At 46.0% G+C, this 26,110-nt stretch overlaps 1 protein-coding gene across 3 annotated transcripts in view; it reads right to left on the reverse strand.

Annotated features, from left to right (window-relative positions):
* Window positions 1–26,110, reverse strand: part of LOC119173003 (uncharacterized) — a 222,053-nt gene that overhangs the window by 110,046 nt on the left and 85,897 nt on the right. The window contains exon 1 of one of the 3 annotated variants that reach the window (XM_075892021.1): window positions 15,405–15,614. The exons of 1 other annotated variant lie outside the window; for it this stretch is intronic. The gene's annotated coding sequence lies outside the window, so the exon portion shown is untranslated. Of the gene's footprint in view, window positions 1–15,373; window positions 15,615–26,110 lie in introns of those variants that run through there. One more of the 3 variants, XM_075892023.1, reaches the window with a different exon arrangement.

The following is a 26,110-nucleotide window of genomic DNA, read 5'->3' on the forward strand; positions in this document are numbered from 1 at the left end:
CCCTCGAGCGGTGCACCACTTCTTTTTCGTCAAAATCCTGTGCTGAAGAGGCGCGCACCGTCACGGCCGTTTCTTCTCTCATCATCGGGCCGCTGGTCTCTTGGGGGGCGCATGAACTAGCACGCGTAGTTTGAATACTGCGTCTGTCTTGCGTCATTATCCCTCCTCCAAGAACGCATCGGCCCGATGCGTAAAAGCAGTGTTGCTGAGATGGTCTGAATGCGTGGTTTCCGCTGTAGAAATAGGTATTCTTTATGATCGGGTGTGTATAGTTTGATGTTCATTGCCTGTCATAGTATGGCTTCATTCTGACTACATGGAAGATTTCTGTACTCCTTCGGCATCTTGATGAGCTCACTTGTCCTTCCGGTGACACCTCGTAGTTCAAGAAGCTGACGCGACGAAGGACTCGGTAAGCGCCGAAATAGCGGCGCAGAAGCTTTTCGGAGAGGCCAGGCGTCCGCACGGGAGTCCAAATCCAAACTCGGTCGCCTGGTGCGTAGTCGACTCCTCTCCGCCCAATGTTGTAACGGTTTGCATCCATGCGTTGTTGTATTTTATGTGATGTCGCGCCAACTGCCGTGCTTCTTTGGCTCGCCGAATAAATTCACTGATGTCGGGCTTGTGCTCTGTATTTGGCTTACGGGCAGCATTGCATCTAATGGTGTGGTAACTATTCAACCATAGACTCGCTGGAATGGCGTCACTTTAGTAGTCTCCTGCAAAGCAGTATTATAAGCGAAAGTCGCGTACGGCAGTATTTTGTCCCACGTACGGTGCTCCAAGTCAACGTAAATGGACAACATATCGGTTAGAGTTCTATGAGTCGCTCGGTTAGCCCACTCGTTTGGGGGTGGTAAGCTCCGCCGTGTTTATTTCGCGTTGCAGGACAGCACACTAACGTAGTTCGAAAACAATCAAGGTGCCATTTGGTCGTGGAATGACTTACGACGGGAGCTACGGGCCACATACCCGAGCACAGGCCCCAAGGAAAGAGCTGAGGCTGTCTTGCAAGTAAGAAACCAGCGCAACAATGAAAGCATCGCAATGCATGGGGAAGGCATGTGCTGGTTATTTCGCCGGTCTGATCAAAACATGAGCGAGGACAAGGAACTTCGGCACCTGATGCGTGGGATGAAGCAAAAGATTTTTGCTGGTTTGCTTCGATTCCCCCCGCGCAACGTCGCCGAATTTCGCACCGAGGCGACAGCAGTTGAAAACACTCTGCAACAGCGAGTGAGGCACTACAATCGAAATGTTAACGTCACATCTGCAGACGTGGTGTCAGCAGTCTCCGAGAATGGCATCAACCTATTACGAGAGCTCATTCGATTGGTGGTTTGAGAAGAGCTCCAGAAGCTAAACGGCAACCCCTCAACAGTCTCATCATTAGCGGAAGTTGTTCGGGAGGAAGTGAGACAGGTAGTCCGTGAGCAGCAGCCACAAGCACAGCCAGTTCAAGCATCGGTTCCTATGCAGCCCACACTCTCGTACGCCGAAACGCTGATAGGCGCCCCTGTACCTCCTTTCGTCGCCCCTGGACCTCCTTTCGCCGTCCTGGACCTTATTTTGCCGCAGCAAGCACGCATCTGCCGAAACCTCGATTCACGCCGTCTCCAGCCGAGACGAAGATCCAAAAATCTGATATATGGCGCGCTCCTGATTGAATTCCGCTTTCTTATCACTGCGGCGAAGCTGACAATCTTTACCGAATGTGTGAATATCGCAGAGCTGCACTTCAGGGTTTTCCCGTAAACGCTGCCTATCCACGGAATGGGGAACGACCTTTTGAAATCCAGGAGTACTTGTCAACGCGTCAAGGTGCTCACCCTTCGCAGCCGCATCAAATTCAGTCGACAGCGCCACTGAGGTATCGGTCACCAAGTCCGCACCCATCTTCAAACTCTCCAAGGCGACTTCCCCAAAGCCCGCTTCGGGAAAACTAGAATCGGCAACCTGGGGAGGTAAGGCCGCTGCCGACGCAAGAAAAACAACCTCCAGTGCCGATTTCAAAATGTGATGATGGACACGAGACTACGTGCGGAAACGGTAACGTCGCTTCTGATTTGCCGGTAGTTATAGACGACTATGAAACGAATGCTTTGGTAGACACAGGCGCAGACTATTCCGTCATGAGCAGGGGACTTGCCAGAACGCTGAAAAAAGTGCTGACCCCTTGGATAGGACCAAAAGTGCGAACCACCAGGGGACACTTTATCATTCCGGCAGGCATGTGTACCTCTAGAGTTGGAATACGCGGCTTCACCTACGTCACCAGCTTCATTGTCCTGTCGGAGTGTTCAAGAGATGCAATTATCGGAATGAACTTTTTGCAGGCCAAAGGCGCAGTGATAAACTTGCAGGTAACGTGCCTCTCGTTTCCGACGAAACACGCCATCGCGACATTCGAGAGTAAAAAATATTCGATGCACTAAAGAGTGCAGGTGATGATGTAACAGTACCTGCAAGATCTATCATCGTTGTCACCGTAAAAAGCATTGTGTACAACGACTATGAAGGAATGGCAGAAAGCAATACCAGGCTATTACTCGATAAAAGGATCTGTGCAGCAAGAGGTATTCGGCAGCAGTGGCGGCGTTCTAGGCACAAGCTGAACAATTTCTTCTGCGTTTTGCAGTTTCGCCGTGCAGCTGGGAGCAACTGAAACCACTGCGCATCATCAATACGTGTCATTATTATCGACTGCCCCACAGACACAAGCACAATCTGCAGAACACCAGGAGGCGACTGATTCCGGGACCGTGTGATCTTCGGGACCACGTGGCCATCTGCATATATAAAGACTGCCCCTTCACCGAGGATTGCATTCGGCAGCAGTGGCGGCGTTCTAGGCACAAGCTAACTAAATTCTTCGGCGTTTTGCAGTTTCGCCGTGCAGCTGGGAGCATCTGAAACCACTGCGCATCATCACACACGTGCCATTATTATCGACTGCCCCACAGAAGCAAGCACAATCTGCAGAACACCAGGAGGCGACTGATTCCGGGACCGTGTGATCTCCGGGACCACGTGGCCATCTGCATATATAAAGACTGCCCCTTTGCCGAGGATTGCATTCGCCAGCAGTGGCGGCGTTATAGGCAAAAGCTGAACAATTTCTTCTCTTCTGCGTTTTGCAGTTTCACCGTGCAGCTGGGAGCAACTGAAACCACTGCGCATTATAACACAGGTGCCATTATTATCGACTGCCCCACAGAAGCAAGCACAATCTGCAGAACACCAGGAGGCGACTGATTCCGGGACCGTGTGATCTCCGGGACCACGTGGCCATCTGCATATATAAAGACTGCCCCTTTGCCGAGGATTGCATTCGCCAGCAGTGGCGGCGTTATAGGCAAAAGCTGAACAATTTCTTCTCTTCTGCGTTTTGCAGTTTCACCGTGCAGCTGGGAGCAACTGAAACCACTGCGCATTATAACACAGGTGCCATTATTATCGACTGCCCCACAGAAGCAAGCACAATCTGCAGAACACGAGGAGGCGACTGATTCCGGGACCATGTGATCTTGATTGATTTGTGGGGTTTAACGTCCCAAAACCACCATATGATTATGAGAGACGTCGTAGTGGAGGGCTCCGGAAATTTCGAGCACCTGGGGTTCTTTAACATGCGCCCAAATCTGAGCACACGGGCCTACAACATTTCCGCCTCCGTCGGAAGTGCAGCCGCCGCAGCGGACCGTGTGATCTTCGGGACCACGTGGCCATCTGCATATATAAAGACTGCATTTCACCGAGGATTGCATTCGGCAGCAGTGGCAGCGCTCTAGGCACAAGCTGAACAATTTCTTGTTTTCTGCGTTTTGCAATTTCGCCGTGCAGCTGGGAGCAACTGAAACCACTGCGCATCATCACACACGTGCCATTATTATCGACTGCCCCACAGAAGCAAGCACGATCTGCAGAACATCAGGAGGTGACTGATTCCGGGACTGTGTGATCTCCGGCATCACGTGGCCATCTGCATATATAATCACTGCCCCTTCACCGAGGATTGCATTCGGCAGCAGTGGCGGCGTTCTAGGCACAAGCTGAACAATTTCTTGTTTTCTGCGTTTTGCAACTTCGCCGTGCAGCTGGGAGCAACTGAAACCACTGCGCATCATCACACACGTGCCATTATTATCGACTGCCCCACAGAAGCAAGCACAATCTGTAGAACACCAGGAGGCGACTGATTCTGGGACCGTGTTATCTCCGGGATCACGTGGCCATCTGCATATATAAAGACTGCCCCTTCACCGACAATTGCATTCGGCAGCAGTGGCGGCGTTCTAGGCACAAGCGGAACAATTTCTTGTTTTCTGCGTTTTGCAATTTCGCCGTGCAGCTGGGAGCAACTGAAACCACTGCGCATCATCACACACGTGCCATTATTATCGACTGCTCCACAGAAGCAAGCACGATCTGCAGAACACCAGGAGGTGACTGATTCCGGGACCGTGTGATCTCCGGGATCACGTGGCCATCTGCATATATAATCACTGCCCCTTCACCGAGGATTGCATTCGGCAGCAGTGGCGGCGTTCTAGGCACAAGCTGAACAATTTATTGTTTTCTGCGTTTTGCCATTTCGCCGTGCAGCTGGGAGCAACTGAAACCACTGTGCATCATCACACACGTGCCATTATCATCGACTGCCCCACAGAAGCAAGCACAATCGGTAGAACACCAGGAGGCGACTGATTCCGGGACCGTGTTATCTCCGGGATCACGTGGCCATCTGCATATATAAAGACTGCCCCTTCACCGAGAATTGCATTCAGCAGCAGTGGCGGCGTTCCAGGCACAAGCTGAACAATTTCTTGTTTTCTGCGTTTTGCAACCTCGCCGTGCAGCTGGGAGCAACTGAAACCACTGCGCATCATCACACACGTGCCATTATTATCGACTGCCCCACAGAAGCAAGCACGATCTGCAGAACACCAGGAGGTGACTGATTCCGGGACCGTGTGATCTCCGGGATCACGTGGCCATCTGCATATATAATCACTGCCCCTTCACCGAGGATTGCATTCGGCAGCAGTGGCGGCGTTCAAGGCACTAGCTGAACAATTTCTTCTGCGTTTCGCAGTTTCGCCGTGCAGCTGGGAGCAACTGAAATCACTGTGCATCATCACACACGTGCCATTATTATCGACTGCCCCACAGAAGCAAGCACAATCTGTAAAACACCAGGAGGTGACTGATTCCGGGACCATGTTATCTCCGGGATCACGTGGTCATCTGCATATATAAAGACTGCCCCTTCACCGAGAATTGCATTCGGCAGCAGTGGCGGCGTTCAAGGCACTAGCTGAACAATTTCTTCTGCGTTTCGCAGTTTCGCCGTGCAGCTGGGAGCAACTGAAATCACTGTGCATCATCACACACGTGCCATTATTATCGACTGCCCCACAGAAGCAAGCACAATCTGTAAAACACCAGGAGGTGACTGATTCCGGGACCATGTTATCTCCGGGATCACGTGGTCATCTGCATATATAAAGACTGCCCCTTCACCGAGAATTGCATTCGGCAGCAGTGGCGGCGTTCAAGGCACTAGCTGAACAATTTCTTGTTTTCTGCGTTTTGCAATTTCGCCGTGCAGCTGGGAGCAACTGAAACCACTGCGCATCATCACACACGTGCCATTATTATCGACTGCCCCACAGAAGCAAGCACGATCTGCAGAACGCCAGGAGGTGACTGATTCCGGGACCGTGTGATCTCCGGGATCACGTGGCCATCTGCATATATAATCACTGCCCCTTCACCGATGATAGCATTCGCAGCAGTGGCGGCGTTCTAGGCACAAGCTGAACAATTTCTTGTTTTCTGCGTTTTGCAACTTGGCCGTGCAGCTGGGATCAACTGAAACCACTGCGCATCATAACACACATGCCATTATTATCGACTGCCCCACAGAAGCAAGCACGATCTGCAGAACACCAGGAGGTGACTTATTCCGGGACCGTGTGATCTCCGGGATCACGTGGCCATCTGCATATATAATCACTGCCCCTTTACCGAGGATTGCATTCGGCAGCAGTGGCGGCATTGAAGGCACTAGCTGAACAATTTCTTCTGCGTTTCGCAGTTTCGCCGTGCAGCTGGGAGCAACTGAAACCACTGTGCATCATCACACACGTGCCATTATTATCGACTGCCCCACAGAAGCAAGCACAATCTGTAGAACACCAGGAGGCGACTGATTCCGGGACCGTGTTATCTCCGGGATCACGTGGCCATCTGCATATATAAAGACTGCCCCTTCACCGAGAATTGCATTCGGCAGCAGTGGCGGCGTTCTAGGCACAAGGTGAACAATTTCTTGTTTTCTGCGTTTTGCAATTTCGCTGTGCAGCTGGGAGCAACTGAAACCACTGCGCATCATCACACACGTGCCATTATTATCGACTGCTCCACCGAAGCAAGCACGATCTGCAGAACACCAGGAGGTGACTGATTCCGGGACCGTGTGATCTCCGGGATCACGTGGCCATCTGCATATATAATCACTGCCCCTTCACCAAGGATTGCATTCGGCAGCAGTGGCGGCGTTCAAGGCACTAGCTGAACAATTTCTTCTGCGTTTCGCAGTTTCATCGTGCAGCTGGGAGCAACTGAAACCACTGCGCATCATCACACACGTGCCATTATTATCGACTGTCCCACAGAAGCAAGCACAATCTGTAGAACACCAGGAGGCGACTGATTCCGGGACCATGTTGTCTCCGGGATCACGTGGTCATCTGCATATATAAAGACTGCCCCTTCACCGAGAATTGCATTCAGCAGCAGTGGCGGCGTTCTAGGCACAAGGTGAACAATTTCTTGTTTTCTGCGTTTTGCAATTTCGCTGTGCAGCTGGGAGCAACTGAAACCACTGCGCATCATCACACACGTGCCATTATTATCGACTGCTCCACCGAAGCAAGCACGATCTGCAGAACACCAGGAGGTGACTGATTCCGGGACCGTGTGATCTCCTGGATCACGTGGCCATCTGCATATATAATCACTGCCCCTTCACAGCAGTGGCGGCGTTCTAGGCACAAGCTGAACAATTTCTTGTTTTCTGCGTTTTGCAATTTCGCCGTGCAGCTGGGAGCAACTGAAACCACTGCGCATCATCACACACGTGCCATTATTATCGACTGCCCCACAGAAGCAAGCACGATCTGCAGAACACCAGGAGGTGACTGATTCCGGGACCATGTGATCTCCAGGATCACGTGGCCATCTGCATATATAATCAATGCCCCTTCACCGAGGATTGCATTCGGCAGCAGTGGCGGCGTTCAAGGCACTAGCTGAACAATTTCTTCGCGTTTTGAGGGTTAGTGGCGTTCTTCTCAGAGCATAAAATTGCTTCTAGTCTTAAATAGCTGCCACTGCTGCCCGGTGTTTAGTATATGTGATTTTTACGTGATTTTTTTCCGGGTGTAACATACATGAACAAGGAAGTTTCGAGACTGATCCATGATTTCAAAGATGAAATCAGAAATGAGTGGAAGCAAATGAAGGAAGCTCTAGAGCGAGGCTTCCGATCAGAAGAAAGAAATCAGCGCACTGAAATTGATGAAATGAAGAAGAGCATGGATTTATTCAGCAAGACCCTAGATGACACCAATGAAAAACTAGTGGCAACTTTCAAGGAAAATATTTCGCTCAAGAAAAAAAAAACGGTGTGCTACAGCACAAAGTTTCTTCTTTGGAAAAGAAACTGGCGGACTGCCAATCAGGCCTCTTGCAGTCTGAGCAGTACTCGCGAAATCGAAATTTAGAAATTAAAGGAATAACCGAATGAGAACCTTGTTGAAGTACTCCAAAAAATTGGAGAAGTAGTCAGCGAGACTATAACCCCTGAGGACATTCACGTTTCCCACAAGGTTCGAACGAAGCAGGTTGGTCAAACCAATATAATTGTTCAATTTCAGCGGAGGGACAAACGCGATCAACTGCTTCAGAAGTCGCGCAAGAAAAGTCTAACAAATGCCTCCCTCGGCCTATCTGCTGAATCTCCTGTGTTCGTAAATTAACACCTTTGCCCTGAAGTGAAGAAAATGCTCGGAATGGCAATAGCGCGCAAACGAGAACACAGCTGGGAATTTGTGTGGACGAAAAATGGCACTGTTCGTGCACGACGCACGGAGATAATGCGTGAAAGCGATTTGAACAAGATAAAAAACACATATTTCACAGACACTACAATATATTCATGCCCAGAATAGAGATGGAGCCTTCAGGCTATGTAAGTCCAGGCAACATCATTACGAAGCACAACCTTACTAACAAAGACAAACTGCTAAAACTATGCATCTAAATGCAAGGTCACTGTTGAAGGAAACGGATGAGGTCACTGTGCAAATCGAATCCTGTAACCTCAATTTTGAGTTTTCATGTTTACGGAAACCTGGTATAATGATGACTAAGGGTCCTATGCACTTCAAGGATACGAGCATTTCAATGTAAATTGCAAGGAGGGCAGAGGTGGCGGCGTTGTGATTTTACCTTCTTTAAACGGTTATGATATTATTCGAGAATATAGCGTCACTACCGAAGATTACGAAGTTCTATGCATTAAAAAAGAAAAGACAGTATTAGCGGTCTTATATCGACCTCCTAATGCCAGCCCCTCTGTGATTTGTTTTAGTTTTTAGACAATCTGCTGTTTTTTGTAAATGAAAATGGCTACGTACTTACACTTGGTGGGGCCTTTAATATCGACATGACGACAAGTACAGCAGCTACTACACAGCTACTACACAGTCTTTGTCAATCTTGGAGTGCAATGACTTCTACGGTGTAATCAAAGCACCAACATGTGTAACCGCTACGGCGTCATCGTTACTAGACACTTTCATAATAAACTCGACTATCAATAATTCAAAGTCTGAAATCATAAGCCATGACATCAGTGATCACATGCCCATATATCTTTTCCTCGAACGAAAGGCGTCAACTAAAAGCACGTTTACTAGTAATGCAACGTACCGCAAGATATCGGCTCAGTCACTTGATAAATTCCGAGAAGCTGTGCGCGAAACAGACTGGACTGGCTTATTTTCCATTAGGGATGCCAATGAGTCATATGACAAGTTTATGAACAAACTGAAACTGCTTTACTTTAAATGACTTCCAATTCAGCGCTGCCAAAATCAAAAACCATCGCGCAAGCCCTGGATTTCGAAAGAATTCATAAGACAAATCAACAACAAAAATAAACTTTACCAGTGTTTTGTCGAGTCAAAGGACTTGTCAAGGTGGAAAGAATATAAAAATTTAGAAATAAATTGAACAATAAAAAATAAAAGACAAAAAATGACTACTACACGCGTATATTTAATAATGATTGTATGCACCGAAATAAGAAGGTATGGGAAAAAATAAACCATACACTAAATCGCAGGCCAGCCACTACACGAATAGATACACTGTATATTGATGGTATTTCTATAGGCGGCACAGAACTTGCGGACCTATTCAATGATTTCTTTGTGAAAGTGGGATGCGTAGATCACGGCATTCAGCCCACACTGCATCAAACCTCGTTAGGGGAGTCTGTAATTCTAAAGCCTACTTACACTTCTGAGGTGATTGCAACATTTTCATGTCTGAAAAATAGCCGCAGTAGGGATACGGACGATTTAGAAATCAGACCGATTAAGTATGCCATAGACCTTCTCGCTCCTGTTATAACGCACATCTTTAACGCATCCTTGTCGACTGGAGTTTTTCCTCGCGATATGCAAGTCGCCCGAGTAATAGTTTTACATAAAGGGGGTGATAAAAACAATATTGGCAACTATAGACCAGTTTCTATTCTTCCTATAATATCGAAGGGCCTCGAAAAAAATTATCAACGTCGATATTGATAATTTTTCGCAGAAACATAACTTACTAACCGAGCGTCAGCACGGTTTTCAAAAAAGACGGTCTAGGGAAAGAGCATTATATATACAAAAGGATCTTATTCTTCGGAACATTGAAAAAAAAGCTTCTAACGTTAGGGTTATACTTAGACTTTAGCAAAGCATTTGATAGAGTCAACCACCAACTGTTGCTTACGAAACTAGAAAGATATGGCTTCCGAGGAATAACACTTGAACTTATCCAATCTTATTTAAAAATTCGACATCAATTTGTTGAAATTAATGAAAATACGTCGCAAACAACACCTCTAACAGCGGGTGTGCCTCAAGGTAGCATCCTTGGCCCCATATTTTTTCTTTATTACAATAATGACATCATAGAAATTAGTGATATGTGTAAGGTTGTCGCTTATGCAGACGACTGCTCAATTTTCTTTACAGGAACAGACTTAGAAGAAATTATGCCTATAGCTAGCACTGTCTGTAACAAAATTCAGCGCTGGTCAAAGGCAAACTGCTTGGTACTTAATGAAGCCAAAACAAAATCTGTCGTTTTTTGTACCCAAGAATGTTCTACTACATTACCAGATAACATTGTTCTGGGCCCATATAAGATTACCATTACGTCCTCTATGAAAACACTCGAAGTTATATTCAGCGAGCATATGTCCTGGAGTGCTCATGTTGACAATGTGTGTGCGAAAGTGCGAAAAGTTATTGGTATTTTAAATCGCTATCGAAATACATTGCCCTATAAAATTAAGCGCCTCATTTATCAAGCTCTCTTTTACTCACACCTCACTTATTGCTCACTCATATGGGGAAACACCACCACACAAAATATTCAGATGCTGGAAAAACTTCGAAAGAAGGCAGTTCGAGCTATTGCGAATGTTTCTTTCTCCGAACATACGGAAGAGCTTTTTCGGCAGATTAAAATAATAAAAGCTGGTGGTATTTGGAAACTGAAAACTCTACAATGCTACAAGAGTGCTATGCTAGGAAAGCTAGATTCATTTTTAACCCTCGCTGATCTACAAGAAAACAAAAGTACATATTCATTTCGCCGTCAGGCCCCTTGGCAAATTCCTTTTTCTTGTACAAATTATGGACAACAGCGCCTTTGTCATACACTGCCTTCCCTACTTAACCATTTCAACAGACAAAGTGTTGATGTGTTACCGCTAAACAAAACTAAAATGTTGGACCTGTTACGGCTCATTAACATAGGATTAAAAAAAATCCCACCGGTTGTTGATAGCATGCTGCTGTTATAGTAATTTGCTATGTTATAAAAAAAGTGTTTCTTGGTTGTACTTTGTAGTGGCTGTATAGTTGTTTTTAATTTATACATTTCTCTTCCTTCATCGCAATGTATATTTTATATTCAGTTGAAATGTTATTATTGCTTTAATGCTGTATACTTTGTAACATCCTTTCTTCTATGGTTTTGAAACAAACTTCACCACTGTCGGCCTGGGGGACCGGAGCTTTGTCAAGCCGAAGAACTATCGGCTTTTTCTCCAGTTCTCACTTTTTCACCTTTGTATGAATTGGTGAAAATAAAATATTTTTTATTTGATTTGATTTGACTACGTGATGGGTGTACAAGTGTCTTCCTGGCGAATTTCCGAAATGAGGTGCAAGATCTTGCGAAGGGAACTGTTGTTGGTCACTTGCACGATTACATTTCGTATATGGATTGGAATTCGGCCGAGACTGCAGCACTACTCCCTGACGACATAGATTCCATACTCGCAGCTATCCACAACGAAGCAGCCCTATCACCGAACCAGAAACGAAAAATCGAGAGCCTTATACGGGAGTACGCCTCGTGTTTTTCCACGTCATCGAAAGTGCAAAGAACACCCATCACCAAACACCGCATCACAATCGATCAATCTGTTAGACCTATTTGCCAGAACCGTACCGAGCGTCACCAAAAGAGAGAGAAGTCATCAGAGGCCAAGTTGAAGAAATGCTTAGAGACGACGTAATTCAACCACCGGCCAGCCCATGGTCCTCGCCTGTAGTGCTGGTAAAGAAAAAGTACCAGACCTTGCGCTTCTGCGTTGACTACCGTAAATTGAACGTCGTCAGAAAGCGGGATGTCTATCCCCTTCCAAGGATCGATGACACCCTTGACAGACTACGAGACACGAAATTCTTTCCCTCTCTAGACTTCAGGAGCGGATACTGGCAAATGGAGGTGGACGAACGAGATCGCGAGAAAACTGCTTTCGTCACCCCAGATGGGTTATACGAGTTCAACGTACTCCCATTTGGCCAGTGTTTCGCACCCGCCACATTTAAGCGGATGATGGACACTGTGCTGTCCGGGTTAAAATGGCAGTCCTGCATTGTTTATCTCGATGAAGTTGTGATTTTTTCGGCCACCTTCGAACAGCATCTGGAACGACTACGGACTGTGCTCGAAGCGATTAGTTCAGAAGGACTGACGATAAAACCCCAAAAGTGCCATTTTAGTTTTCATGAACTGCTTTTCCTCGGTCATGTGGTTAGCTCTGAAGGCATTTGACCTGACCCCGAAAAGACAGCAGCTGTAGAAAAGTTTCCTAGACCGACGGATAAAAGGGTTGTGAGACAATTCTTAGGACTTTGTGGCTTTTACAGAAGATTCATCAAAGTTTTTTTGAAGATTCCGGAACCACTAACCCGACTGACGATAGAAGACACACCTTTCACCTGGACAAGCGAGCACTAAGACGCGTTCAATGAGCTATGACCGCGACTCTTAAAGCACCCCGTTCTTGCGCATTTCCATGAAGAAGCTAAAACAGAGATTCACAGGGACGCAAGCAATTCGGGACTAGGTGCCGTCCTCGTGCAGCTGCAAAACGGAGAGGAACGAGTGGTCGCATATGCTAGTCACACTCTTTCGAGAGCTGAAATAAATTATTTAGCGACGAAAAAAGATTGTCTGGCGGTAATATAGGTCATACAGAAATTCCGACCATACTTATATGGTAGACCATTTTGAGCAATGAGCGACCATCACTCGATGTGCTGGCTCGCAGGCCTAAAGGAACCTTCTGGGCGACTTGCTAGATGGAGCCTCAGGTTGCAAGAATACAACATAACAGTCGTATACAAGTCGGGTCACAAGCACAGCGATGCTGATTGCCTGTCACGCGCACCAGTGGAATCTGCACCTGCGGAAGATGGAGACGACTTTCCGCTTCTTGAAGCCGTCAGCACCGCAGACATGACTGAATATCAACGATCTGGCGTGGAGTTGCTTCAACTGATCAAGCATCTGAAAGGGCAACCCGTGCGTATTCCTCGAGTTTTCGTCCGGGGAGTGTCCTCGTACCTGATGAGAAACAACGTTTTATACAAGAGAAACTTTGAGCACAGCAGGGGGAAATTCCTACTCGTCGTTCCTTCGGCCTTGAGACCCGAAATCCTCGACGCCTGCTACAATGACCCAGCAGCAGGACACCTCGGAGTGAGTAGAACATTGGCTCGCATCCGCACCAAGTACTACTGGCAAAAATTACTGGATGCTGTACAGCATTCATGCGCATGCGCTTATCGACTTGCGCGACAAAATTAAGGTGTAAGGAAGCTATAGGAGCTGAAAGTGTTCGAGGCGACGCGCTTCGTAGACGAAGGCAATATCACAGCGCACAGTCTCTTCGGACTGCTAAATAAATAACCTGACAACTTCATCTACACAACTCCCTATTGACAAGCCTTTTAGCTTTTGTGCATGAAGCTTCTTATATAAACATAGACCACAAGCACAGAGCGCAAATGAGGAGCTTTCCCCTAGGGTGCGTTTCCATTAATTATACTGGCTTTCGGAAAAGTTAGTTTTGAGGTACAAAAAATGTTCTTTAAGAAAAACACCAAGTTGAAAAATATGCGGAAAAGTACATTGTTCCGAAATTGCAAAGAAAAACTTATGGTTTTTTTAGAATTTCGCCCTACGCTGTGCCCTTAAGCGCGCTTCTTCTGTCATAGTGTTCGTGGTGCTGAGGTGTTCACGTCCTCTGCGTCACGTGTTCATGGCGTAGTGATGTCATCTGGTTCCTTTATGTGTACTTGTGAACGATGAGGCATATGCAAAGTGTTGGTGAATGAAAGCAAAGACAAATTATGGGCTTTAAAGGGATATTGACAGAAGTTTTTGCCTAAATTCGGTAAAGGTGTGAAGGCTTTTGTACATACACTTAATATTGTACGGAAGCGATAGAGTCCTTGTTAAGTTAAACGCTCAGATGCCTGTAAATACCAGAACAGTCTGCCACCTCGTAAGTTGAATAAAAAAGTTTGTAACGTCACTTTATCCTCCAAAAAGAAGAACTTTACCTTTATTAGCATTTAGGCTACGAAGCCGAGTGTTAAAATATTGTATACCATTCTTGACTTCTTTATCCATCTGTTGAAAATAGTGTTAATTGATTGATATGTGGGGTTTAACGTCCCAATACCACCATTGGAAATAGTGTTAGCATTGTTTTGAAAGAATACGTGGTAGTCGGAACAGTTTGGAGCCAAATAAGTATAGCAGGCAGTCATCAACGAAGATTTTATTGTTTTTCAGTACGTTACTTAGAAGGTCCGTTCTATAGATAGGGAAAAGTAGCGGCTCTATATGGCTGCCCTGTGAAACGTCGCAAGAGGGAAAGGAAGAGAGGGACCAAGAAATATATACCATGATAAGCTGCTTGTGAAGTAGAAGAAAATTACGTAGCCATCGTGATAACATGACTGTAACAGCAGTAGCTGTTGGAAATGATGAGAGGGCGATGAAATGTATGGTTCGTGGGGTGGTTCATTAACAAGCTTTACCACATGTTGTAGACTGTTCCAGCTCATACTTTTATTAGTATTTAGCATAAAAGCTGCAGCTGCGTAAATGATGCGGTCTATAAATCTGAAATCGTGTAAGTAAAATATTTAGCTTGCTGAATTAGTAAGTACCGATGAAGAAAGTCGCTAGAGAAGGTTTGAGACGCTGTTAAATATTTTAGAGTATTCAAACTACCGCGAAGTATTAGGCCATATTTCGTTTCTCTCTTATTTGACCCTGGTGGTGAAAACATGACGAAAATATTTATATAGTGCTAATATTTAACAAATATGTATTTCTGAACAGAAGTGTAGCTGTATTCATTAGGGGAAGATGGAATTTAAATATTATCAACTTGTGCAGGCCTCATGTTTTAAGAGCAGTAATACTCTTAACAATAAAGCGACAGGAGCTACTCTGGATTAGAAGAGCGCTCATTGCTGTGATGCTTTGCAATAGCTTGATGCTTTGCAATAGCTTTGCAATAGTGGGCTCGAAAGTTCCGCATAAAGCTGAAGACGAACACTCCATGTTCGGCTCGGCTAGGCGGCTTGCACAATAGAAACATTTCACAGACAAAAGAACGACGAGTGCGAACAAAGTATCAGGCATACAAGACAGCCTTAAAGAGCTGAACAAGACTGCGCAGTGCATAAAAATTTGGATTTCACCTTACCGGGGACGCGTGTCCGTCACGGGTGTCTCACCTGTCCAGCGCGGCGGCGACCCCTGGCGCGGTGTGGTCATAGGAGATTCGCCGTGCCCCGATCGCTTCTTGCTTAGCCAGCACCCCCGGCGAAAGTGGTGCCCGGGGCTACCGTGACGGGCTGACAGCGCCCAATTAGCGGCCACAAGAGCGCTGACCCTAATGAACGACGTAAGCCCCGTCACTCTCTCGGAGGACCCCTCGCACATTACGCCACACGAGCAGTGGGCAGCCAGCCGTAAAGGGATTCCTTGCCGCCTCTGGGCGGCCACGATGTACGTGCGCATGTTTGTGCCGCGCCAGCCCATTTGAGAGAACACGTGAGGTTTCGTCAGCTAGCATTGAGATGGCTAGCCCTCTGGAAGTGATGTAACGGTGGCATCCGCATGGCACGCCGGCTCCTTACTGTGCGGTCTTAGGAAGCTCAGCACGGTTAAATCTTAGATTATGTTACGTTGTGTGGAATATCACTTTCTCTAGTGATTCAGGCGAGAAAATTTAAATAATAACGCCGTTAATACACTTTGTGGCTGACCATATTCGTCGAAAAAGTTGGTTACGGTCTACATGATTCCGAGTAGCAGCGCTTTGTACTTCACTTGATTGATATGCGGGGTTTGACGTCGCAAAACCACCATATGATTATGAGAGACGCCGTAATGGAGGGCTCCGGAAATTTCGACCACTTGGAGTTCTTTAAAGTGCACCCAAATCGGAGCACAAGGGCCTACAACATTACCGCCTCCATAGGAAATGCAGCCGCCGCAGCCGGTATTAGATCCCGCGACCTGCGGGTCAGCAGCGGAGTACCTTAGCCACTAGAACACCGCGGCGAGGCACTTAGTATTTCACTTAACAAGGGGTTCAGTTTACAAAGTTGAAGAAAGACCAGATTGTGTGTATCACAACAGTTGGCGTCTTTTCTTCAATATCAATTGGTGCGTGTAACAAATGCGAAGCCTATTTTAGCAAACTAAGGGCACTGCGGGCATTTTTATCTATCTATCTATCTATCTATCTATCTATCTATCTATCTATCTATCTATCTATCTATCTATCTATCTATCTATCTATCTATCTATCTATCTATCTATCTATCTATCTATCTATTCATTCATCCGTCCAACCGTGTTTCTGTCTGTCTGTCTGTTCTTCCGTCCGTCCGCGTGCCTGTTCATCCGTTCGTCTGCTCTCTGTCATCGAACATCAGCAATGATTGGCATGTTAAAGTAGGGAACGCCAGTCCATCACTATGCGCTTTGTACCTCCCAATGTTTCTTTCCTACGCAATGCCACAATAAGTGCCGGCGTCAGCGTCGCCGCTGGTGTATGCGTTAGCGTCCGCTGCTTCGCATCTACATATTACATTCCTTAGCGGGTGCTGGTATTATTTTTACTGCGATAGCAATCATGTGGACACTCTCCACTGAATTTCACTGCCAGCGTCACCATCACTCACCGTATATGTATACGTATCTCTATACATAAAACTGCAAGAACAAATAAAATCTTGAAAAAGACTGCAGTGAGTGGAATCGAACGTGCGAACCCAGATTTGTGAATGTGAGGCGTTAAACTCTGAGCCACCGAGCAGCAAGCACGTCCTTCAACGTTCAAACGGTAAGCTTTTTATATCCACCACTTACCACTGGTGATGAAGTTTTTAGGGGTGGGGGGGGCTATCATGTTTTCAGCGTTACCAGCAAGTTGGCGCAATGAGCTTGCGGCGGCTAAAACTCCTTGATCTTGGGGAAGTAACGACACTTTCCTCCACGGGCGTGTTTCCTCCTCGATTATCCTCGCCCGCTTGCTGTACGCGCGGCGCGCGGCGCCATTTTTTGCCGGCGCTTTCGCGGGCGCGCCCACAATTCAATGGAGGCAGGTTATTTGCAGTATTGTGCGCGCCACAGTAGTGCTGAATTTTTTTCTAAAATGTGATAATGAAGCTGAGAACACTGAGGTAACTGCTTATTAAGAGTAGCTTCTTCGAAAGGTCGTATAAGTGGGGCATGCTAATCAAATGAAAAATTTTATGGAGAGTTCTACAATGTGGATGGTTTTCTGCCATATAATGACATGTTGTACACTTGCATCTAATATAATTCGACTTGTGACATGCCCGTCTGTGTGCCGTTTTTTTTTTCGTGCTTGTGTGCCAGTATACGACACAGGCACTTTCATCGTCACATATTGCAATGACTGGATGATTGATACGCGGGGATTAACGTTCTAAAACCACCATATGATTATGCGAGACACCGTAGTGGAGGGCTCCGGAAATTTCGACCACCTGGAATTATTTAAGTGCACCCTAATCCGAGCACACGGGCCTACATCATTTCTGCCTCCATGCGAAATGCAGCCACTGCATCCGGGATTCGATCTCGCGACCTGCAGATCAGCAACCGAGTACCTTAGCCATTACATCACCGCGGCGGGACATATTGCAATGACTTCGTGGATGGTGGATCGTTAAGCCATGTGTTAATTCCCTCGGCGTGAAAGTAGCTTTGCGCATTGGTCTCTACTCTGAAGAACGCCATTGTACTATGTGAGTACGATTAATTCTCAGAAACAGTGACTCATCAACCACAATTACAGAAGCACCAGATGGTGAATAATCAGAACTGTGTTTTGACGTTGTTGTTAGAGAAACTACCTATTGGCTTACCTGTGAGAGGAGAAACCCTGCACCAGGAAGGTCATCATAAACTGCACGTCGATAGCGACCAAAAAATCCTGTCCGGACTGACTGATCCCGGTCAGAAGAACACATGCAACATTGGTATAAAAGATGATATATTTTGCTTTGGTGAATGGAAAAAATGCAGGCGTAGCCAAAACGATCGCAGCCATGGTTTCCTTGAAAATGGCCCACTTTCGCTATCACTGCGCCATAGCTGTATTTTTTTCGTTGCACCTGTGTTTTTTTCTTATTTCGATGAACCACATCTCTTTCATGATTTTTGTATGTTACCACCCTCCCCCTAAAAAATAAATGCCTTTAAAGAAACGAGCGCCTATTAGTTTTCTCCAACAAACGTTCTCGTAAACGAATCCTAACAGACACAAAAAGCGCGATGGAAAAGCTGTGTCTTCTCACGTAATTATTCGCGGTGAAAGCACAAGAGTTGTGCATTTTAGACGATTGCCGAGGTGCGTGCGAGAAGATGAAGTATTATCTGAACGTTTAGTAAGGTATTTATTACGCTGAGGCGTACTGGTAGACTTCAAGGGGTAATGCACCAGAGGCCTATCTCACTAGACGAACGTCCTCTTCTCTAATCTGCCTGTCCCCCGCTACCCACAGGCTCATACCCAAATCACATATGCAGTAACAATATAGTGTAAATAAGATTCACAATTGACACACACAGAGATTTTTAAGGGTATAGCGCACCACGACAAGAACACAACAAGAGAGACGCACGCACACACAGCACTAACTTGCAACTATTGTTTGATTTGCGATCACACATACTATATATACAGTAACAGCGAACTGATAAAACCTGGAACATATAATGTTAAGATACAGAACTCCTTATCCACGCGTCATCATCGATCGCGACATTCTCAGCTTGCCAACGTCAAAGTGAAGATTCCAGATACTTTTTTTCTTTAGCTGACAAAGCTATTGAAGCCGCACTCACTCAGTTATCTTTCTTTTTTTTAATTTCAAAGGCTTCAATGATTTCACGTGCAGTTCTGTCACGGGCCAAAAAGAGAATGCGGGTGTTTTGAAACACAGAAACACAACCACACCTCTGACACTGAAGGGCCAAGTGACAAGATATAGCTTTTTCTATGTTGTATTTTTGTTTCCTAAGTCTTTCGTTCATACACCTTCCAGATTGGCCAATGTACGCACAATCACAAGTCAAAGGAGTGCCATAGACAACACCACGATAACAATTCACAAATTTTTCCCGCTGCTTGATCTTACACTCCCGTTTGCCGCAGAAGTCTGCGTTAACCTTTTTGCACATTCCTTGCAACCGTTCGGGAGCAGAAAAAACTACATCCGCAGCGGCATTTCTCGCTATCCTTCGCAAGTCATGCGAAATGGCATGCATGTAGGGCACTACAGCAACCTTGGCTGCCTTTGTGACTGCTGCCTGGTCTCTGAGGTTTGCCTTTCCTCTCCTGCTCATATTTTCCGCGACGGTAGTTAACAGGCGCATGGGATAACCAGAATCCAATAAACGTTTAGGTTGAGCCCACAAGCTTGCATCAAGCTTGTGGTGTCACGACTTCACGAATTTGGAAAACGGGAATTTATCACCGCACGCTTTATTATTTTGAGTGAGCGTACGTGAACGGAAGAACCGGTTTATTTCCTTGCTGTTCATAGCGGCACCATACTCCTGCTGGCGAAAAATACAGCCCGAGGTCAAGGAATCATATGAAATTGTGAATTGGTACTTCATGCGTCAGCACCAGGGGAGATAATACTGTCGAGAACATGGGTAGAGTGTCTGTCACAACCGCGTCAAAATTGTTATGATCATCATTGGCAAAGATCGGATAGTCACCTACAAATCTAAAAACAGCAATCACATTGGTGTGCTTCACACGCTGGTCAAGGACCTTATTACGATTTGCTAAAAACAGGTCGCTCAAGTACGGGGCTATGCAGGAACCTATACATATCCCGTTATTTTGTTTCAGTGTTCTCCCATCCCACATAGCATAGGTTGAGTTAAGATAAAAGTAAAGGAGCTCTCTAAACTGTTCACTCGACAGACCGGCAGTATGTTGAAATCGAACCACTCCTACTCTGTCAGTACCTTCCGATACACACTTCATTAACTCGGCCTGAGGGAGGGTGTAATAAAGAACTTTTACATCGATTGAAAATGCTAGAAGATTCTTGTTTTCTTTGTCTGCTAAATAATCTAGCACTTGTTCCGACATTTTCACCAAAAATTGGTCGTCAAGAGGTATCAACTTCAAATTTGTTTCTAGAAAGACCGCAATGCACTTTTGCGAGGATTCATTCTCCGAGATTATCACTCTGAAAGGGCAGTCAACTTTATGCGTTTTCGCCATGAAAAATTAGTCAAGATCCACTTTTTTTTGTCTTCTCGATCGACTTAACCGGGCCTTCAAGATTAAAGCTTTTGCATAGCTTTTTCGCAGCAGTTCGCACTTATTCTAGAGATATATTATTATGAGTATTAAATACAGAATCAATGGCCTCTGACGCCTTCGCCCGATACAAAGATTTATGCATAACCGCAAAACCACCGTCTTTATCTGCTGGTAGCAGTGCGAGTAAGTTTCCTTTCAAGTGCCTAATGGTCCCCTCAATGGCGAACCTGCCACCCGGAGGACGGACACGCATGAGTACGTCAACACCTTCAGATACACACCTGTCAAAGTCACCTTCAGGTACTTGTTTCGAGACATTCCGAACCATCCCTAGCAGTTCCGGGCTGGATTTGCGCTGCTTGAGTAGCGGACCGCCATTAAAATGACAAGGGCCTCCTTCCCAATCGTTGAGTAATTTGCTGACTTTGGTTGAAGGTGTAAAAGTAGTATGCTATAAACCTCAAATGCCGAGCTGGAGACGAATGCACATCTCTATGGTACAAAACAGACCGTGTGGCATAGTTTGAAGCGTCCGTATTCATCTTAACGGGTAACCTTAACCTATGGTAAGGTAAACTCAGGGTCTGATTAAATGCGCTTTACAAGTTCTTCGCAAGCCCATTCGCATTCCTTGGTCCAAACAAAGGGCACTTCTTCGTGAGCTCCGTCAAGCACTTCGTCTGCGAGAAATCTTTGATAAAGCCCCTGAAGTGGCCTGCGAGTCCTAGAAAAAACTTGCAGTGAGTGAACACCATGTGAGCGTTGTCATCCTTTGGACGAGCTCCTGTTTAGTACTCCGAGTAGTTCCGCTGAACACTCTCCCAAGTAACATTACTTTTAATTTGAAGAATTCACTCTTCTCATTGATCTTCAGGTCCGCGTCACTATGGTCTCGTAGCACTTTTCCAAGTTGTTCAGAGCACTCGTTTTATGACTGTGAGTACACGAAACTGTCTTCGATGTAAACGTAACGAAAAATTCGCAAGTGTGGCTTCAAAACACTGTTCATCTTCTGAAATCTGGCTGGAGAACTCTTCCAGATCAACGGGATTCACTTGTAATCATACACGCCAAATGGTGTAATGACCGCGGAGAACCTTTTCGTTTCTTCTTGCTGAGGCACTTGCCAGAGTTTTTTGCAAATGTTGACCCGAAGGAAGTTTTGCACCTAGCGATTGTATTAATGATTTCGTCAATATGGACACCCCAAAGGGTAACATCTCAGTTTATTTGTTTGTTTGTTTGTGTGTGTGTGCGTGCGTGCGTGCGCGCGCGCGCGTGTGTGTGTGTGCGTGCGTGCGTGTGTGTGTGTGTGTGTCTGTGTGTGTGTGTCCGTGCGTGTGTGCGTGCACATGCGTGTGTGCGTGTGCGTGTGTGCGTGCGTGCGTGTGTGCGTGCGTGTGTGCGTGCGTGTGTGTGTGTGTCTGTGCGTGTGTGTGTGCGTATGTGTGTGCGTGCGTGCGTGCGTGTGTGCGTGTGTGTGCGTGCGTGCATGCGTGCGTGCGTGTGCGTGCGTGTGTGCGTGCATGCGTGTGTGTGTGTGTGTGTGTGTGTGTGTGTGTGTAGTCGGTGCAGAGAGAAAATGCTCTGTCCTCCTTAGGTGCCATGGTTATTGGCTAAGCAAAAGGAGGCGTAGAAAGCCGTAAGATGCCACCATCAATTATTTTCTGGAGTGGTCCCTTCAGACAAAGCTTCTTTTCTCCTGACATTTTACCGGCCTCCCGCTCCCCTACTGTGGTGTCACGCAGCTTGAATGGCAGTAGAAACTTTGATGTTACTTTTGAGCATCCGTCAATGCAAAGCAATTGAGGACAAATGTGAATGACATCTTTTGCAACCTTGAGCTTACGAGCATGATCGCCGACGGCTGTGAAGGTGGTCAGCTGACAGTCGTCTTACGATAGTTATAGCGCGAGAACAAAACGACAACACAGAGAGAAGATGGACACGAACGACACGTGTCCTTCTTGCGGGTTAGCAGCCGAGTACCTTAGCCACTAGGCCACCGCGGCGGGGCACTTCCACAGTCGTCTTACGTCGTAACTTGCACGCCCCTACAGATTCGAACGTAGTTTTTAAATGCGAAGTATTTCTTAGTGAACTTCAGCAACTTTGAGCGTATCTATCTATCTATCTATCTATCTATCTATCTATCTATCTATCTATCTATCTATCTATCTATCTATCTATCTATCTATCTATCTATCTATCTATCTATCTATCTATCTATCTATCTATCTATCTAGCCGCCTACGACATTTAGCTCTCCTGAGTGTTTGGATAATGATATCGATACTAAACTTTGTATGGAATGACTGTATGACGAGCATATTCGACTAGTCATTACATAAAAATCAGGACATGTATGTCATGAATGTCATGATTTACATTTTATGGCCATGCTGCTCTTGCGGTGGTTTCGTTCACATGACATGTTGAAAAACTGGTATGGTATGACATGATTGCATGGCGAACACAAGCGGCAGACCAGAACTTGAAAATCATGACATGCGTGTCGTGTAACAACATGACTACATTTCACGCTCATAATGCGCTCATGGCCGTTTTGCTAGCGTCACACATATACGAAATTTGGTACAATGGTAGGTGAATCAATGACGAAGGTATGTGACTGGTGGAAACATGATATTCATGAGATGCGTGTCATGTAACAACATGACTACACTGCCACGCTAATAATGCGCTGGGGGCCATTTCGCTAGCTTCACTTATACCAAATTTCATATAACGGGACGTCAATGAATGACGAAGGTGTCAGACTGGTGCAAAGATGATTAACATGACATGCGTGTCATGTAACAACATGACTGCATGCCATGCTCATGATACGCTCGCGGTCATTTTGTTAGCGTCACATATACGAAATTTGATATTACGGTACGTGAATGAACGACATAGGTAAATGGCACATCCAAGCAAGATAATCACAACATGCGTGCACCAACAATATGACTACATGCCGCACTCAAGATGCGATCGTGGGCGTTTTGCTAGCTTCACATATGCCAAATTTCGTATTACGTGACGTCAATGGCTGACGAAGATATGTGGCTGGTGCAAACATAATGATCATGAGATGCGTGTCATGTGACAACATGACTACATGCCCCAATCAAGGCGCCAATACACTTCAACGTGACATGGCGCGCGTGCACCTGTGTTCGTTTCGTCGCATCACGCCGGTGTTGCCACGCCAGTCGCCGTCCTGCCATATAGTAGCAGGCGCGCGCCGCGCTGCGATGCTTTGACGCATGCGCGTTTCAGCGCGTCCGATGTCCCTCCGTACCAAAAAAAGGCAGAGGCAGTGCTGTCTGGGTAACGTAGTGGGTGTGAAATGCAGCATGTCGCATTTGGCGCCGGTTGGCCTCGGGCCACGCGGACGGACGGTAGTCGGGCCGGTCGGGCCTGGCGTCCGATTAAAGAGTTCTCACGTGTTGCTAACGTATAACGTGGCGGTGCCCAGTGTGCGCGCGGGGCAATGTTGCGTTGGAGTATATTGGGCCCTTCATGATGCACTCGTGGCCGTTTCGCTAGCAGCACATATACCAAATTTGGTGTAACGTGACGTCACTCGATGACAAAGGTATATGACTGGTGCAAAGAGGATAATCATGACGCGCGTGTCATGTAAGAACATTACAACATACCACGTTCATAGAGGGCTCGCGGCCGCTTCGCTAGGTTCACATATACTAATTTCGGCATCACGTGCCGTGAATAGATGGGAAAGTGAACGACACATCAAAACATAATAATCATGACACGGAAGTCGTGTATGGCATAATTTACCTCCACTTCGTAACGTTGTGGGGATTTTAAAGTGACAAGTCAACCTTCCTCGTTCGTGCTTCACGTATAATGGATTCCAGCTGTACGTGGAATCTGCCAATTTTCGGACTGAGACTGAACGGGACAGGAGAAGCTCATATTTCATCCCGTGAAGGACCAATGTTTTTACCATGGCGCTGTCCAGTGTTTACACGTATGGTAGGATTGTGTAAAATATTGAATATTTATTTTTATTCCATTCCTTACCATTCAACAACCAAGAAACTTTCATTCGGGTAGAAGGTATGGGCTACATAAATATTACCATCTTGCCACCATTGAAAAGACTATTTAAATAATGAGAGAAAAATTGCCCCAAATGTCTCATTTTGGCGCAACCTGCGGAGCGAAACGAGACGCTGCGTGAGGCTAAACAAAAAAGTGTAAAAAATTTCATTCCTTTTGTATTCGCACTTGAAAGACTTGAAATTCACTCCATTTGCCCTAACGCAGCACTAAGGAACCCAGACAGGACCTGGTGCTGTGTTGATGCGAAACTCGTTGCTGATGTTTGCATTGGCGGCAGCAACAGACGGACAGCAAAATTTGAGCTCTACTTCTGTGTTTTACAGGTTGGTGTGTTCTACATAATATTTCTTTTATAACGTGCCGCTGCTGTCAAATATTTTAGAGTTGCCAACATTTCAATCACCTGTTCAAATGTCGCGGTGTTTTGTATGCCGATTAGCGGTACCTGATAATAGCTAGTACATGTGTTGTTGTGAGTGTAAATTCAAGTTTCATTTTGGTACTTGCTATAGTATAGCTGAAGAAGCTTTCACTGGAAAGCGTGATAGCTCTAAAAAATCTTGGAAATGCGAATCATGCCGGGGGCGGGTGGTGAAACAACCCACCAAACGACACCCAGTGAAATGTCTACTCGACTTATGTCCATTGACGAGAAGGTTGATGCCCTCGTAATTTTGCCAACAAGACTGGTGGATCCATTCACCATCTTTCTGACAAATTTGATGAATTTCAAATGAGACTGAAAATACAAGAAAAAGCTACCTTGAAGCTATCAAATTGATTTGATAAACTTGAACGCACTGATTCAAGCAATGAATTGGCTCAGATCAAACTGGATCTCAACAACCTTGTATGTCGTAGTCGCAGATTAAACATTGTAATATATGGTGTTCCAGAAAGTGAGAAGAAGACCTAATAATGAAGGTAAATGTAATAGCTGCTCAATTCAAGCTCCCTCTCCTAAACAAGAGTGACGTTGCTGCTATGCATAGCCTTCCGGCTAAACCTGGCAAAACTCGTGGCATCATTGTACGCTTTACCCGCCAATAACTCCGCGATACGTCGCTTGCAAACAAAAAACAGCTAAAGGGTGAAGGACACAATTTCTTGTGTGAAAATATGACACGGCTTACACGCGCAGTCCTATCAAAGCAAAGGAGTGGGCCCAAACATCAGGATATGCTTATGTATGGTACTCAAATGGAAAAGTTCTGGTGCGCAGAAAGAGTGGCGACCGTGCTGTTGTGATACGCACTGATTATGACCTTGTCACTCTTGTGGCCTCGAAGGAATAGCGTGAAAAGTGATGGCAAAAGGGGCACGAGGTTTTATTAAACCGAGATGGCGATCCTGCAGCTCTAGTTTTCTCGTGATGTCACAGCTTTACAGAACCAGTGTCCTCTTTCGATATTCCATCTAAATATCAGAAGTTTAAAAATAAGTTTGAAGATGTTAATTTATACCTAGTAGATCTGAAACACCGCTTTGACATACTTTGCTTTAGCGAGAAATGGC

The sequence above is a fragment of the Rhipicephalus microplus genome, chromosome 4, assembly GCF_043290135.1.
Source record: "Rhipicephalus microplus isolate Deutch F79 chromosome 4, USDA_Rmic, whole genome shotgun sequence".
In the NCBI taxonomy this organism is placed as follows: domain Eukaryota; kingdom Metazoa; phylum Arthropoda; class Arachnida; order Ixodida; family Ixodidae; genus Rhipicephalus; species Rhipicephalus microplus.